Source organism: Triticum urartu, chromosome 4A, assembly GCF_056163025.1.
Source record: "Triticum urartu cultivar PI428250 chromosome 4A, HENAU_Tu73, whole genome shotgun sequence".
Lineage (NCBI taxonomy): Eukaryota > Viridiplantae > Streptophyta > Magnoliopsida > Poales > Poaceae > Triticum > Triticum urartu.
The window spans coordinates 419,675,332-419,687,841 of NC_141876.1; the positions used below are offsets into that span (position 1 = coordinate 419,675,332).

The 12,510-nt window shown below is 55.0% G+C and overlaps 1 long non-coding RNA gene across 1 annotated transcript; it reads left to right on the forward strand.

Annotated features, from left to right (window-relative positions):
- Positions 1-8,366: 8,366 nt before the first annotated feature.
- On the forward strand, positions 8,367-12,306 carry LOC147976029 (uncharacterized). The gene is made up of 3 exons (XR_015601293.1): positions 8,367-8,863; positions 10,348-10,419; positions 11,994-12,306. It is a non-coding gene; the product is annotated as an uncharacterized LOC147976029 (long non-coding RNA).
- The last annotated feature ends 204 nt before the right edge of the window (positions 12,307-12,510 follow it).

Consider the following 12,510-nt stretch of genomic DNA (forward strand, 5'->3'; position numbering starts at 1 on the left):
CTGGATACCCATGTTGGCTCCCACATGTTCCACGATGATCTCATCGGATGAACCACGATGTCAAGGATTCAATCAATCCCGTATTCAATTCCCTTTGTCAATCGGTACGTTACTTGCCCGAGATTCGATCGTCGGTATCCCAATACCTTGTTCAATCTCGTTACCGGCAAGTCACTTTACTCGTTCCGTAACACATCATCCCGTGACCAACTATTTAGTCACACTGAGCTCATTATGATGATGCATTACCGAGTGGGCCCAGAGATACCTCTCCGTCATACGGAGTGACAAATCCCAGTCTCGATTCATGCCAACCCAACAGACACTTTCGGAGATACCTGTAGTGTACCTTTATAGCCACCCAGTTACGTTGTGACGTTTGGCACACCCAAAGCACTCCTACGGTATCCGGGAGTTACACAATCTCATGGTCTAAGGAAATGATACTTGACACTTAGAAAAGCTCTAGCAAACGAACTACACGATCTTGTGCTATGCTTAGGATTGGGTCTTGTCCATCACATCATTCTCCTAATGATGTGATCCCGTTATCAATGACATCCAATGTCCATGGTCAGGAAACCGTAACCATCTATTGATCAACGAGCTAGTCAATTAGAGGCTTACTAGGGACATGTTGGGGTCTATATATCCACACATGTATCACGATTTCCGGATAACACAATTATAGCATGAACAATAGACAATTATCATGGACAAGGAAATATAATAATAACCATTTTATTATTGCCTCTAGGGCATATTTCCAACAGTAAACCCCAAGAGCAAGCCCAATACCAGCAAAAGGCACCGGTGGCCACGGCAGGCTGCCGCGCCCTCACCCCCGAGCTATGCGGCGTCGCATGGCCAGGCAAATTCAAGCCTGACCTGCCCCCTCGCTACGATGGCATGACGGACCCCGCAGAGTTCCTACAGCTCTACGAGCTATGCATCGAAGCCGCCAACGGAGATGAAAGGGTCATGGCGAACTGGTTTCCCATGGCGCTCAAGGACGGGGCCCGCACCTGGCTCCTGAACCTGGCTCCTGGCACAATCTCCTCCTGGGACGAAATGGGCACTTGCTTCATCGCCAACTTCCAGGGCACTCGTGACCGGCCCCCGGCCGTGAGCGATCTGCGCCGCATCAAGCAGCAGCAAGGGGAAACCCTGCAAAAATACATCCAGCGCTTCAACAACGCTCGCCTCAAGATCCCCAAGGTGACTGAATAAGCCATCATCTCGGCCTTCTCCGATGGCGTACGCAGCATCAAGATGAAGGAGGAGCTAGCAATCCATGAAGACCCGTGCACATCCCTGGAGCTGTTCAACTTGGCGACCAAGTGCGCCAGGACTAAGGAAGGGCGCCTTTCCCTCCTCGAACTCCCGGCTGCCGACCCAGAAGAGAAGAAGCCCAAGGCCAAGGACGTGAAGCGCAAGGGGGCTGCCGTGCTTGCAGCGGAACCAGACACCAAGCGAGGCAGGGATCAGCCTGAGTCATCCAAGGGCAGCCGATACTGCGTGTACCACGACCTCCACACCCACAACACCAACGAATGTCAAGAGCTCAAGGCCGTGAGAGATGGACGTGTCAGCCAACGCCCCGAGCGCAACGACAGGGGTTATGGCCGAGAGGAGGAAGAGGTGGCGGACGATGGGAAGACCGTGGCCCTCGCCAAGGGTGGCGTGACCGACCTCGCGAGGATCGCTGGTAGGACCAGCCTCGCGAGGGAGGCTGGAGAGATCAGCCTCGTGAGGATCACCCGTATGGCAACGCAGGCCTTCCTCCTCTACCGCCACCGCCAAGGAGGAACGAAGACCAACATCAAGACGAGGGGGTTGGGGGCTTCCAGGAGCCGCGCACAATCGCTTGCATCTTGGGTGGCGCGCAGGCCCCAGCCTCACAGCGCATTTTCAAGCAGTTTGCTCGCGAGGTGAATGAAGTCCTCCCCAAGCTTGAGGCCACGCGCCCTCTCAGGTGGTCTGCGTGCGCTATCACGTTCAGCTCAGCGGATCAGCTCAAGTGCGCGAAGACGGCCAGAGTCCTCCCGATGCGTTGCTCCCCAGTCATCAGCAATGTGCGGGTCACCAGGACCCTCATTGACGGCGGAGCAGGACTCAACGTCCTATTCGTCGAGACGTTCGACAATCTCCAAGTGCCGTACGATCAGCTCCAACCGACCAAGTCCTTCTCAGGAGTCACTGATGGTTCCACTGTTCTGATAGGGCAGGTTCGCCTTCCAGTCACCTTCGTGCAGCGCAACAACTACCGCACCGATCTCATCGACTTCGACGTCGCCCACATCCGTCTGCCATACAACGCCATCCTCGGGTACCCAGCCCTGGCCAAGTTCATGGCAGTGACTCACCATGGATACAATGTCCTCAAGATGCCAGGAAGCGGTGGAGTCATCACCGTACCCTGTGAAGAAAGGGACGCAGTGTGTTCACTTGAGCGCGCGTTCCAAGCCGCAGCAATCGAAAACCCGGACCACAGGAACGGAAGGCTTACTGAGGCGACCCTTAAGAAGAAGAAGGTTTCTCCTGACCCAAGCCATAAGGAGGCAGACGCCTCCGGAGGTGTTGCGTCAGGATCTGCGCCCAATCTGGGAGCGCCACCCTCTCTCACATAGGAAGGCGCGCTTGGCACCCTCCTCAGGCAGGGCTCGGGGGCTCTTTCTTGGAGAGCCACCAACTTTGCCAAGGTCACGAGGGAGGCGCTCGGGCACCACTTGGAGGGGTGCTTCCAGGAGCTACAGGAGTCAAGAGTCATGCGCGGCAGCCGCCGCTTGCCCACCGTAGCCCCACATCCAGGCGAGGATGGTGGGCTGCGCGTCTGCATCGACGTGCCAGGGCTCAACCGAGCCGCATCTCAGGAGCGCCTCTGGCCTTCACGCGTGGGGCGTTGCGAGGGTCCACCTCACAGCTACGTTCGCATGCCTTTCGGCCTGCCGAACGCGGTCGCCGCTCATCAGCGCCTGCTAAGGAGCATTCTGGAGGCTCAGGAGGTCAGGCATCGTGCGGTCCTGGCGGAGATGGAGATGGCCCTCGGGAACCCACCTGTGCCCCCGGAGCCTCCCGAGGCTCCTGGGCCTGGGGGCTCGTGAGGGTCGGCGTCTTCACCGCGCATCGCTCGCTTCTTCAACATCACCCCATCTTCAAACGACATGAGGTGACACCTTTCTAAGTTCCATTCTTAGCTGGGAGCGCCCACAGGGCCGCATCATTCCCATGCCGCGTGGGTCCATCCCTGCGGCATGTATCCGTTTTGCTTATGCTCTTTACTTACCTTGTTGGGGGCGCCCCTCAGGCTGCATCATCCCCGAGCTGCTCGGGCCTGGCCCAGCGGTGTTTGCTTTTCTCGCTTCTATTTAAATGAATTTCCTCATGCGTGCTTAACACACCCGACCTAATCGCCTGCTCGATTGACGCCTACCTATGGAGCTACTCGCTCCGGCACGACATTTGCGCATGGGTCCGTCCCTGCAACGCCGATAAACCTAAGTGGTCGAGCTCTGGCTGCGGCAGCCCCGCAAGGTACCACCTCACCAGGCCCTCAGTGCCCCAATCACTCCCTTGGAGCGACCGAAGGTTGGCTGGCAACCGTAACAACATGTCTTGTTTCTCTTCATGATTGGTGTGCAGGACCTACTCCAGGAGTAACGTCAGGGACGTCGCAAGCCACCTCACCCTCTCTCCGGCGCGGACCGCTTGCACGTTAAAAGGGGGGTACCTGAGCATCGCGACTCATGGGCTCCTACTGGCTCTCCAGCCCTCACCCCCTGGCCTTGACCCACGGCATCGCGACCTGTCATATCAGCGGCGGCTGAGCTCGCTCGAGGGCCGAGACCTGAGGACGTAGAGCATTAAAGAAAGTGCGGGGGAGTGGGAAGGAGCTTGCGAGGACCTAACCCAGTAGCGCCTCAGGTGCCACTAGGGCCGGGCGCTTCATCGAGGAACTACACCAAACTCAAGAGATAAGTCACGCCCTTACAAGAGTTGGACCAACGCAGCGCCAAACCCTCCCCAGTGCGGCTCTGTCATGGCGACGGTGCCTTTCTTTCTCGCCCAGCGAGGGCTGCTTGAGCGCTAAAGGGGACCTCCCGAGCATCACGACTCGGGGGCTCTTACCGGACCTTGGGCCGCTCACCTCCTGGCCTTGACCACGGCATCGCGACCTCGCATACCAGCGACGGCTGAAGCCTGCCTGGGGACTGGGACCTGTCAGCGTAGAGCGTCGAGTCCTCGCGAGGATAGAAAGGGGGAGCCGAGCCAGGACAGAGCAAGCACCTCGCTTTGATTCATATTAAGGATATAATGTTCACAAAAGACATGGCAGGCGCCTTACATACCCCCACGGGGTGTTGCTTCGATTCTTCGCAGGGAACAAAGGTACTAATCCTAAGGAACGCTAATCGCCCGCACCTCCGCAAGAGACGCCATCATCAACAGTGGGCTGTCCAACGCCAGCGCCAACCCCATCCAGATCAGTGGCGTCGGCGGCTGGACGCAGCAGCCCCGCCCCGAGCACAGCGCGAGCTTGGGGGCTCGTAGCTGTCGTCGCTCGTCTCCGGAGTCGCGAGGAGCTCGGGGGAGCCGTTGGATTCCCCAGCTCCTCCGCTGCCTCCTGAGGAGCTGCTGGAGGGCCGATGGGCGGGCCAGGTCCTCGCCGGTTCGTCGCCCCTGCTGCTCTCCTTGGGGCAGCACTCCAGCCGGCGTCCTTCAGCATCGAAGACATTGAAGAACATCAGGGAGATGCCGTCGTATTCAAGATGAATCACGAGGGCACCTACCGTCCGGCAGACCCGGGCGATTTCGCCCCAGCCCCGGGTCATGAAGACCTTGCCCGGAGCGATGACCGCGATCTCCGCTCCGGTCGCAAGGGTACCGCAGTCAGCGTGCTGCAGTCAGAGCTGCAGAGCCCCGCTCGGCGGTATCTCGAAGGCGAAGGAGGGGGGAAGACGAATCCAAGAGCTCGGAGGCATGGCGGCGTGGAGCACGAGCTCGCGAGAGGAGCGCTCGGCATGGACTCCAGGAGGAACGACACACACCACCGTGATTCATCGGCGTCGACGGTGGCACCGACGATGTCGCTCGATGCCTTCTCCCCCAGGACCCACGACGCGGGCATACAAGGGTAGCGGATACTCAGGCGGCGGCCGCTCGTACCAGGGCCTCGGTGCCTCCTGCTGAGCACTCTCTTCTCGGTGGCAGAGGACCAGCCGCTTCTTCGGTGGAAGTGGGTCAGGACCTTCTCGGGGGGCCTTTCCCTTCTCTTCTGAAGAAAACCGGCGGATTGGTGCCATTGGCGTAAGGAGAAGCAAGAACGAGGGAGAAGAAAGAAAGGAGCGGCAGCAAGGGATGGACTGAAGGGACTCGCGCAGCCCCGTACTTATAGCTGGAGGAGGCCAACTGTCGAGCACCATGATCGCAGGTAATCATGACCGATTTCTCTGCATGCAGGGACATGTCAACTCGTGCGGTTGCCGAGGCGTCATGGGGAAGCGCAGACGCCCACATCCAATCAATCGCCACGCGGCGCCCAAGGCCGCAGGCTGTTAGGGCCCGCGGCGCTTTGCGCTTGCCCCTTCGCTTTCCTGTTAGGCCAAGCCCGGGCGCGCCTTGGGCCCAGGGGCTATTGTCGGCGTTCTGGGAACGGGGGTCCCCAGACTTGCCTGCCTGCGGCCTGCGGCGTGGCTCAAGTGGGGGCCCAGCGCGGCCCATCTTCATCAGCTCAAGCTCAAGACCCTCGCGAGGGGCCAAGCCTCGTAGGGCGGACGACAAAAAGCTTCCTCAGAGGCTGCCTCGTCAGGTAGGCTCGCGAGGAGGCGGAGAGATCAAGGCAGGGGTACCTCACGAGGAGCCCGTGACGCAAGCCATGACGATCGAGACCAGGCGGGCGCCAGGCGGGCGCCGGCCTGCGCAGTGTCCTTGTTTCCCCTTTGGTGCAAAGGGGCAAGCACATGCCAAGGCGCCGGGCAAAGGTTACCATTCCGGTGCAACGAGACCAAGACCAGCAGAGCGGCAGGACGGAGGTCACTGTGGAGCCCAAGACGGTGTCATCACTAGTACTTTTGGCAGCCGAAGACCACCTTTGGTCAGGATAACTTGTACTAGATGTTCCCCTTCAAAATGGCCAATTGTTGGCGCCCTTCCCGCTCATTATTTGGGGAGAGGCCCAGGGCCTCTATAAGTAGAGCTAGCCACCACAGAGTAGAGGGAGACCCCCGGAGAGATCAACACACCCAGAGGGACGGCTAGAGATCGGGTAGAACCCCAGCAGAGAGAGAGAGGCGACTGAACTCACCCCAGTAGTTCATCGCACCAGCTCAAGAACACCTCTCGCGAGGTTGTTCTTCCCTTGTACTGTTCATCATCAGCCCCTGAGGCAATCCACCACACCACACACTAGAGTAGGGTATTACACCACAATGGTGGCCCGAACCAGTATAAACCTTGTGTCCCTTGTGTTGTTCGTTGTTTCCAGCTCAAATCACACGAGGAGATTGGACGTAGATCGGTAGGGGAGAGATCTCCGCGCGCACCCTAGTGTTCGAACCTCAAGGGTCTGCCGGAACCCAAAATCCGACAATCAGTATGTATGATTTCCAACAAATCTGTTACTCGCTCCATTGTTTCGGAGAACGACATTTTAGTCATCTTGCCCATGAGGCATGGTTCGCAAGTACCAAGTGATTCATAATCAAGTGATTCCAGAAGTCCATCGGCATGGAGTTTCTTCATGCGCTTTACACCAATATGACCTAAACGGCAGTGCCACAAATAAGTTACACTATCATTATCAACTCTGCATCTTTTGGCTTCAACATTATGAATATGTGTGTCACTACTATCAAGATTTAACACAAATAGACCACTCTTCAAGGGTGCATGACCATAAAAGATATTACTCATATAAATAGAACAACCATTATTCTCAGATTTAAATGAGTAACCGTCTCGCATCAAACAAGATCCAGATATAATGTTCATGCTCAACGCTGGCACCAAATAACAATTATTTAGGTCTAAAACTAACCCCGAAGGTAGATGTAGAGGTAGCGTGCCGACGGCGATCACATCGACTTTGGAACCATTTCCCACGCACATCGTCACCTCGTCCTTAGCCAGTCTTCGCTTATTCTGTATTCCCTGTTTCGAGTTGCAAATATTAGCAACAGAACCAGTATCAAATACCCAGGTGCTACTGCGAGCTCTGGTAAGGTACACATCAATAACATGTATATCACATATACCTTTGTTCACCTTGCCATCCTTCTTATCCGCCAAATACTTGGGGCAGTTCTGCTTCCAGTGACCAGTCTATTTGCAATAGAAGCACTCGGTCTGAGGCTTAGGTCCAGACTTGGGTTTCTTCTCCTGAGCAGCAACTTGTTTGTTGTTCTTCTTGAAGTTCCCCTTCTTCTTCCCTTTACCCTTTTTCTTGAAGGTGGTCTTGTTAACCATCAATACTTGATGCTCCTTCTTGATTTCTACCTCCCCTGCCTTTAGCATTGCGAAGAGCTCAGGAATTGTCTTATTCATCCCTTGCATATTATAGTTCATCACGAAGCTCTTGTAGCTTGGTGGCAGTGATTGAAGAACTCTGTCAATGACACTATCAACAGGAAGATTAACTCCCAGTTGAGTCAAGTGATTATGATACCCAGACATTTTGAGTATATGTTCATTGACAGAACTATTCTCCTCCATCTTGCAGCTATAGAACTTATTGGAGACTTCATATCTCTCAATCCGGGCATTTGCTTGAAATATTAACTTCAACTCCTGGAACATCTCATATGCTCCATGACGTTCAAAACGTCGTTGAAGTCCCCGTTCTAAGCCGTAAAGCATGGCACACTGAACTATCGAGTAGTCATTAGCTTTACTCTGCCAGATGTTTTTAACGTCATCAGCAGCATCTGTAGCAAGCCTGGCACCCAGCGGTGTGTAACACCTCGAGAATTGTGCTACAGTAATCCCCTTCGAATGATGCCAAGTCATCACATTTCTGTTGCTAATCCTTGCTTGATCCAAATCTTAGTTCGATCTCAAATTCAAATTAAAGCCTAGTTTTCAAATTTCTCAACACACGCAAAATAAAATGTTAAAAGTGTGGGAAATATTCCATAGATAATTATGGTGGTGACCCAACAGTTTTGTAAAGTATTTTAATGCTCTACTGTGATTATAACAGTGGCTAAAATAATTATTAGATGCTTTTTAAATTATAAAATTTCCAAACTATTTTATTTGCACCTCAAACTAAATGTGGCAGAGGTATAATTAGTAAAACTAATTTAGCTGTTGTTCCTATATTTTATAAAGCTGATTTCTATTCGAAAATGAAAGAAAACTAAAACTGTAAAAAAAGACAAAGGGAAAACCCCCCTGTTTTCCCCGCGCGTAGCCCACCAGGAGCAAAGCCCACGTGGCCCAGCTGCCCTCCCGTTGTCCTCTTCCTCGCTACAGGGAGGGGGGGAACCGTGGTTGCCTCTGATGCCTGACACGGCCTCGGTACGTCGCCGTGGCGGCCATCCCGCGCCTCTCCCCCGTTTGCCCCACGCGTATAAGACCGTCCTGGCCTTGTCGACGAACCCTAGATCCCCATTCGCCCCTCTCCCTCTCTTCGATTTGGAAGGACCCAAACCGCCGCCGCCATGGAGACCATTGCCCGCGTGCCGTGAGAAGTTGTCCCGCGGAAGCGCCGTCGTCGACTACGTCGTCTTGGAAGAGTCGTTCGAGCTGGAGATCCCCGCGGTGCCCGATCCATCCTCGTCTTCCCCATTCCCCGCCGTCGCGTCTCTGTCTCCTCCTCGACCGGCCTCGTCGAGCCTCGCCGCCCCTGTTCCCCAGCTCGTGGGTGAGCTCCCCCTCCCCTCCTTCGTTCGCCTTTCTTCCACTCGTGGTAGACGTCGTAGGTCGCCGTCCCATCTCCCCTGCCCAGAGCCGCGCCTGTCGCGCCCGAGCACATGCTCGCCGCATGTCCTCGTGCCCTTAGCTGCCCACAAGCCCCTCTGGCCGCCCCTACCCCGCGTGTCCCGCGCCCAGGCCGCGCCCAACGCGCGCGCCCACCCGTGTCGCCCCGCTCGCCTCTGCCTTGAGCTGTTGCGCCTACTGATGTCGCCGCCACAACTGTCGCGACATGCACCGTCTCCGCCTGCAGCGCTGTGGCTGGCGCCCCCCAGCTCGCGCCCCGCCTGCAGCGCTGTGGCTGGCGCCCCCAGCTCGCGCCCCGCCTGCAGCGCTGTGGCTGGCGCCCCCAGCTCGCGCCCCGCCTGTTCCGCTTGCTGCTGCAGCCCCGCTGTCGCCCAGCCGTGCACAGGACACCTCGGCCCCGTCCCGTGATCCCGCCGCCGCTCCACTCCGCCCCTGGCCACTGGCCACCTCGCGCCGCCGCCGAGCCTCCCCCGTATTGCCCGCAGCGGCTCCACGCCCATGCAGACCGCTCGCCGGCTGCGTCCCGGCCGCCCGCCGCTCGCCGTGGCCTCTTTCACCGATGCCCGCCTGCTGCCGGCCGCGCCCTGCCGCTGCGTTGCTACTCACCTGCGCTGCCGTCGCCCGATACCGGCCGCGCCCGTCGCTGCCTTGCCTCCGGCCCTGGTCGCCGGTGCCCCTGTGCCCGTGTGTGTCCAGCGCTTGGGCCGGCCGGCTTAACTAGGTGGGGGATATTTTCCCCTAACCCCCACTGACCTGCGCCCCCCATGTTTTAGTTGGTGGGGCTAATCCCCTGTTAACTAAAAACCCCTCCTATATTTTCTAATTACAATATGACAGGTGGCCCCCACTCCTCTAATTACCCCCCTTTTTACTGAATTGTTAAAACTTGTTACATTGACACCCGGGGCCCACCGCACTATTCATTTGACCAGTCAACTATTGACTCCTGAGTCAACAGTTGACCTGGCCCCACTGTCAGCCTCACAGCCCTCTGCTGTGTACACTTTCCTGTGTACACCTAGCAAATTCAGTTTATCTTTCGAATTAAATTAATCATGTTAATTCCAAAATTGTTTTAAAACTTTGAAAAATCATAAAAAATAAACCGTAACTCGGATGAAAATGTTTTCTACATGAAAGTTGCTCAGAACGACGAGACGAATCCAAATGCGTGGTCCGTTCGCCCGCCACATGTCCCTAGCATAGCGAACATGGAACATTTCCCCTCCGGTCATCTGTCTGACGTAGGTCCGGAACCGGGAAAACTTTCCCGGATGCTATCCCCCTTCGCCGGTATCGTGTAGCACCGCGTTCGAGCATCCCTAGCACCACTTTTTGCCATGTTATGCTTTGTGATGCTATGTTTGCTTTATATTTACTGTTTCTTCCCCCTCTTCTCTCCGGTAGACCCTGAGACCGATGTTGCCCCTGTGATTGACTACGTCGACGACACTTCTTCCTTTACAGCAGAGCTTCCAGGCAAGCAAACGCCCCCTTGAGCATTCCGATATCGCCCATTTCTTTCCCTCTCATGCTTACATTAGAACTGCTACTGCTTTCTGTATAATCCTACTCTGATGCATAGCCTAATTTTGTTACCTGCTTATCCTAAACTGCTTAGTATAGGTTGGTTAGTGATCCATCAGTGACCCGCACCTTGTACTTGTTGCCCCTACTTCATCATTGATGACTCGATCAACGTGATCGACGTCCATGCCCCGACACCGCACATCACCCCCCCTAGTTGTACGACTCTGCAGAGTTACCATCGAGTGCCGAGGGTGGAACCTCTTACATCACTCCTGATGAGATCTCTGTAGTGTAGCTATACAGTCGAGGTCATCGAGGGTGATTTCCTCCTTAACCACTTCCGTTACGGCTCTGTCGTGCAACCCCTCAAGTGTGAACCTCGAGGGTGGATCCTCTTACGTTCACCTTGATGATAACATCGAGTGAAATTCACCGGGGGTGGTTCCTCGGGTTTTCCCCTTGATGTTTGGACACACGGATACTTGGACTTTACAACTGTTACTTGGAAAGGCCGGTCGCCCTTGAGGGGTACCCGCGAGTGATGAGGAGACGGGTTGACCTGGAGGGTGCCCGCGAGATACTTACGAGGCGTGGCCAGGCATTCTTAGCCCTTGCCGCAAGTACTCGAGATGGGGCAACGGGGTCACATCTTTCGTGAGTCTTTGCTTGTTACCGCGCGTTCCTAATCCAATACGATTTGGATATTTGATCTGAGGGGCCTCTGGCCTGATAGCACTAAGCATCATGTGGGCATAGTATGGGTGTTCTGCGTCGTATGCATCAGCCGAAGCTTAATAGATGTCAGCGATTGAGCGGCGCGTGCTGGGTTGGACTGGTAAGCACCTGCCTTTTTGAAGGAGGTAGCTAAGTCTGCTCACCGGCCACGTACGCAACGTGCAGGAGTTCCCGGGGAGATGGCCCATGACCCCTGGGGCATAGGCTTAGTCCGGCGTGCTGACCTCTCTATTAAGCCTAGGTCGGGTTGCGGCGTATTGTTTGGCCGAGGCCGGGCATGACCCAGGAAAGTGTGTCCGGCCGGAGTTAATCGAGCGTGGTGGGTAAGTGGGTGCACCCTTGCAGGGAATAAAACATCTATCGATAGCCTGTCCTACGTTAACGAACACTTGGAGTTGTATCTCGATCGATACAACTAGAACTGGGTACTTGTGATGAGAAATGAATGCATTGTGAATGAGAAATGGATGGTATGGCTCTAGGATTGCTTTCTCGCAGGGAGTCGAGAAAGGATCTCTGGCCGAGGTTGATAACACTACTACTACTTTACATTATGTTGATCTGTACTCTTCTATATACTGCAAGATGCTTGAAGATGCTAGTCTTCGATAGGCTAGGATTTCCCCTTCTCTTCTGGCATTCTGCAGTTTAGTCCACAGATACAACCCATTCGTTTGATACAGATCCATACTTAGTTTAGATCTGATGTAAGTCTTGCGAGTACTTTGGATGAGTACTCACGGCTGCTTTGCTACCTCCTTTTCCCCATACCCGATTGTTGCGACCAGATGACGGATCCCAGGAGCCAGACGACACCACTGATGATTACTGCTTCCCGAGTGTGCCTACTACTACGTGACAACCGCTGATGACTTGGAGTAGTTAGGAGGCTCCCAGGCAGGAGGCCATGCCTTTTCGATCGATGTTGCTTTTGTGCTAGCCTTCTTAAGGCAAACTTGTTTAACTTATGTCTGTACTCAGATATTGTTGCTTCCGCTGACTCTTGTGTATTCGAGCTTATGTATTCGAGCCCTCGAGGCCCCTGGCTTGTAATATAAAGTTTGTATTATTTTAATTTGTGTCTAGAGTTGTGTTGTGATATCTTCCCGTGAGTCCCTGATCTTGATCATACACATTTGCGTGTATGGTTAGTGTACGATTGAATCGAGGGCGTCACAAGTTGGTATCAGAGCCGACTGCCTGTAGGTAGCCCCCTTTCCAACTCCTTGGCGGAAGTTGAGTCTAGTCACTGAAAAACTTTTACTAACATGGCTGTGTGGCTTACGGGCCCACGTCGCCAATTGG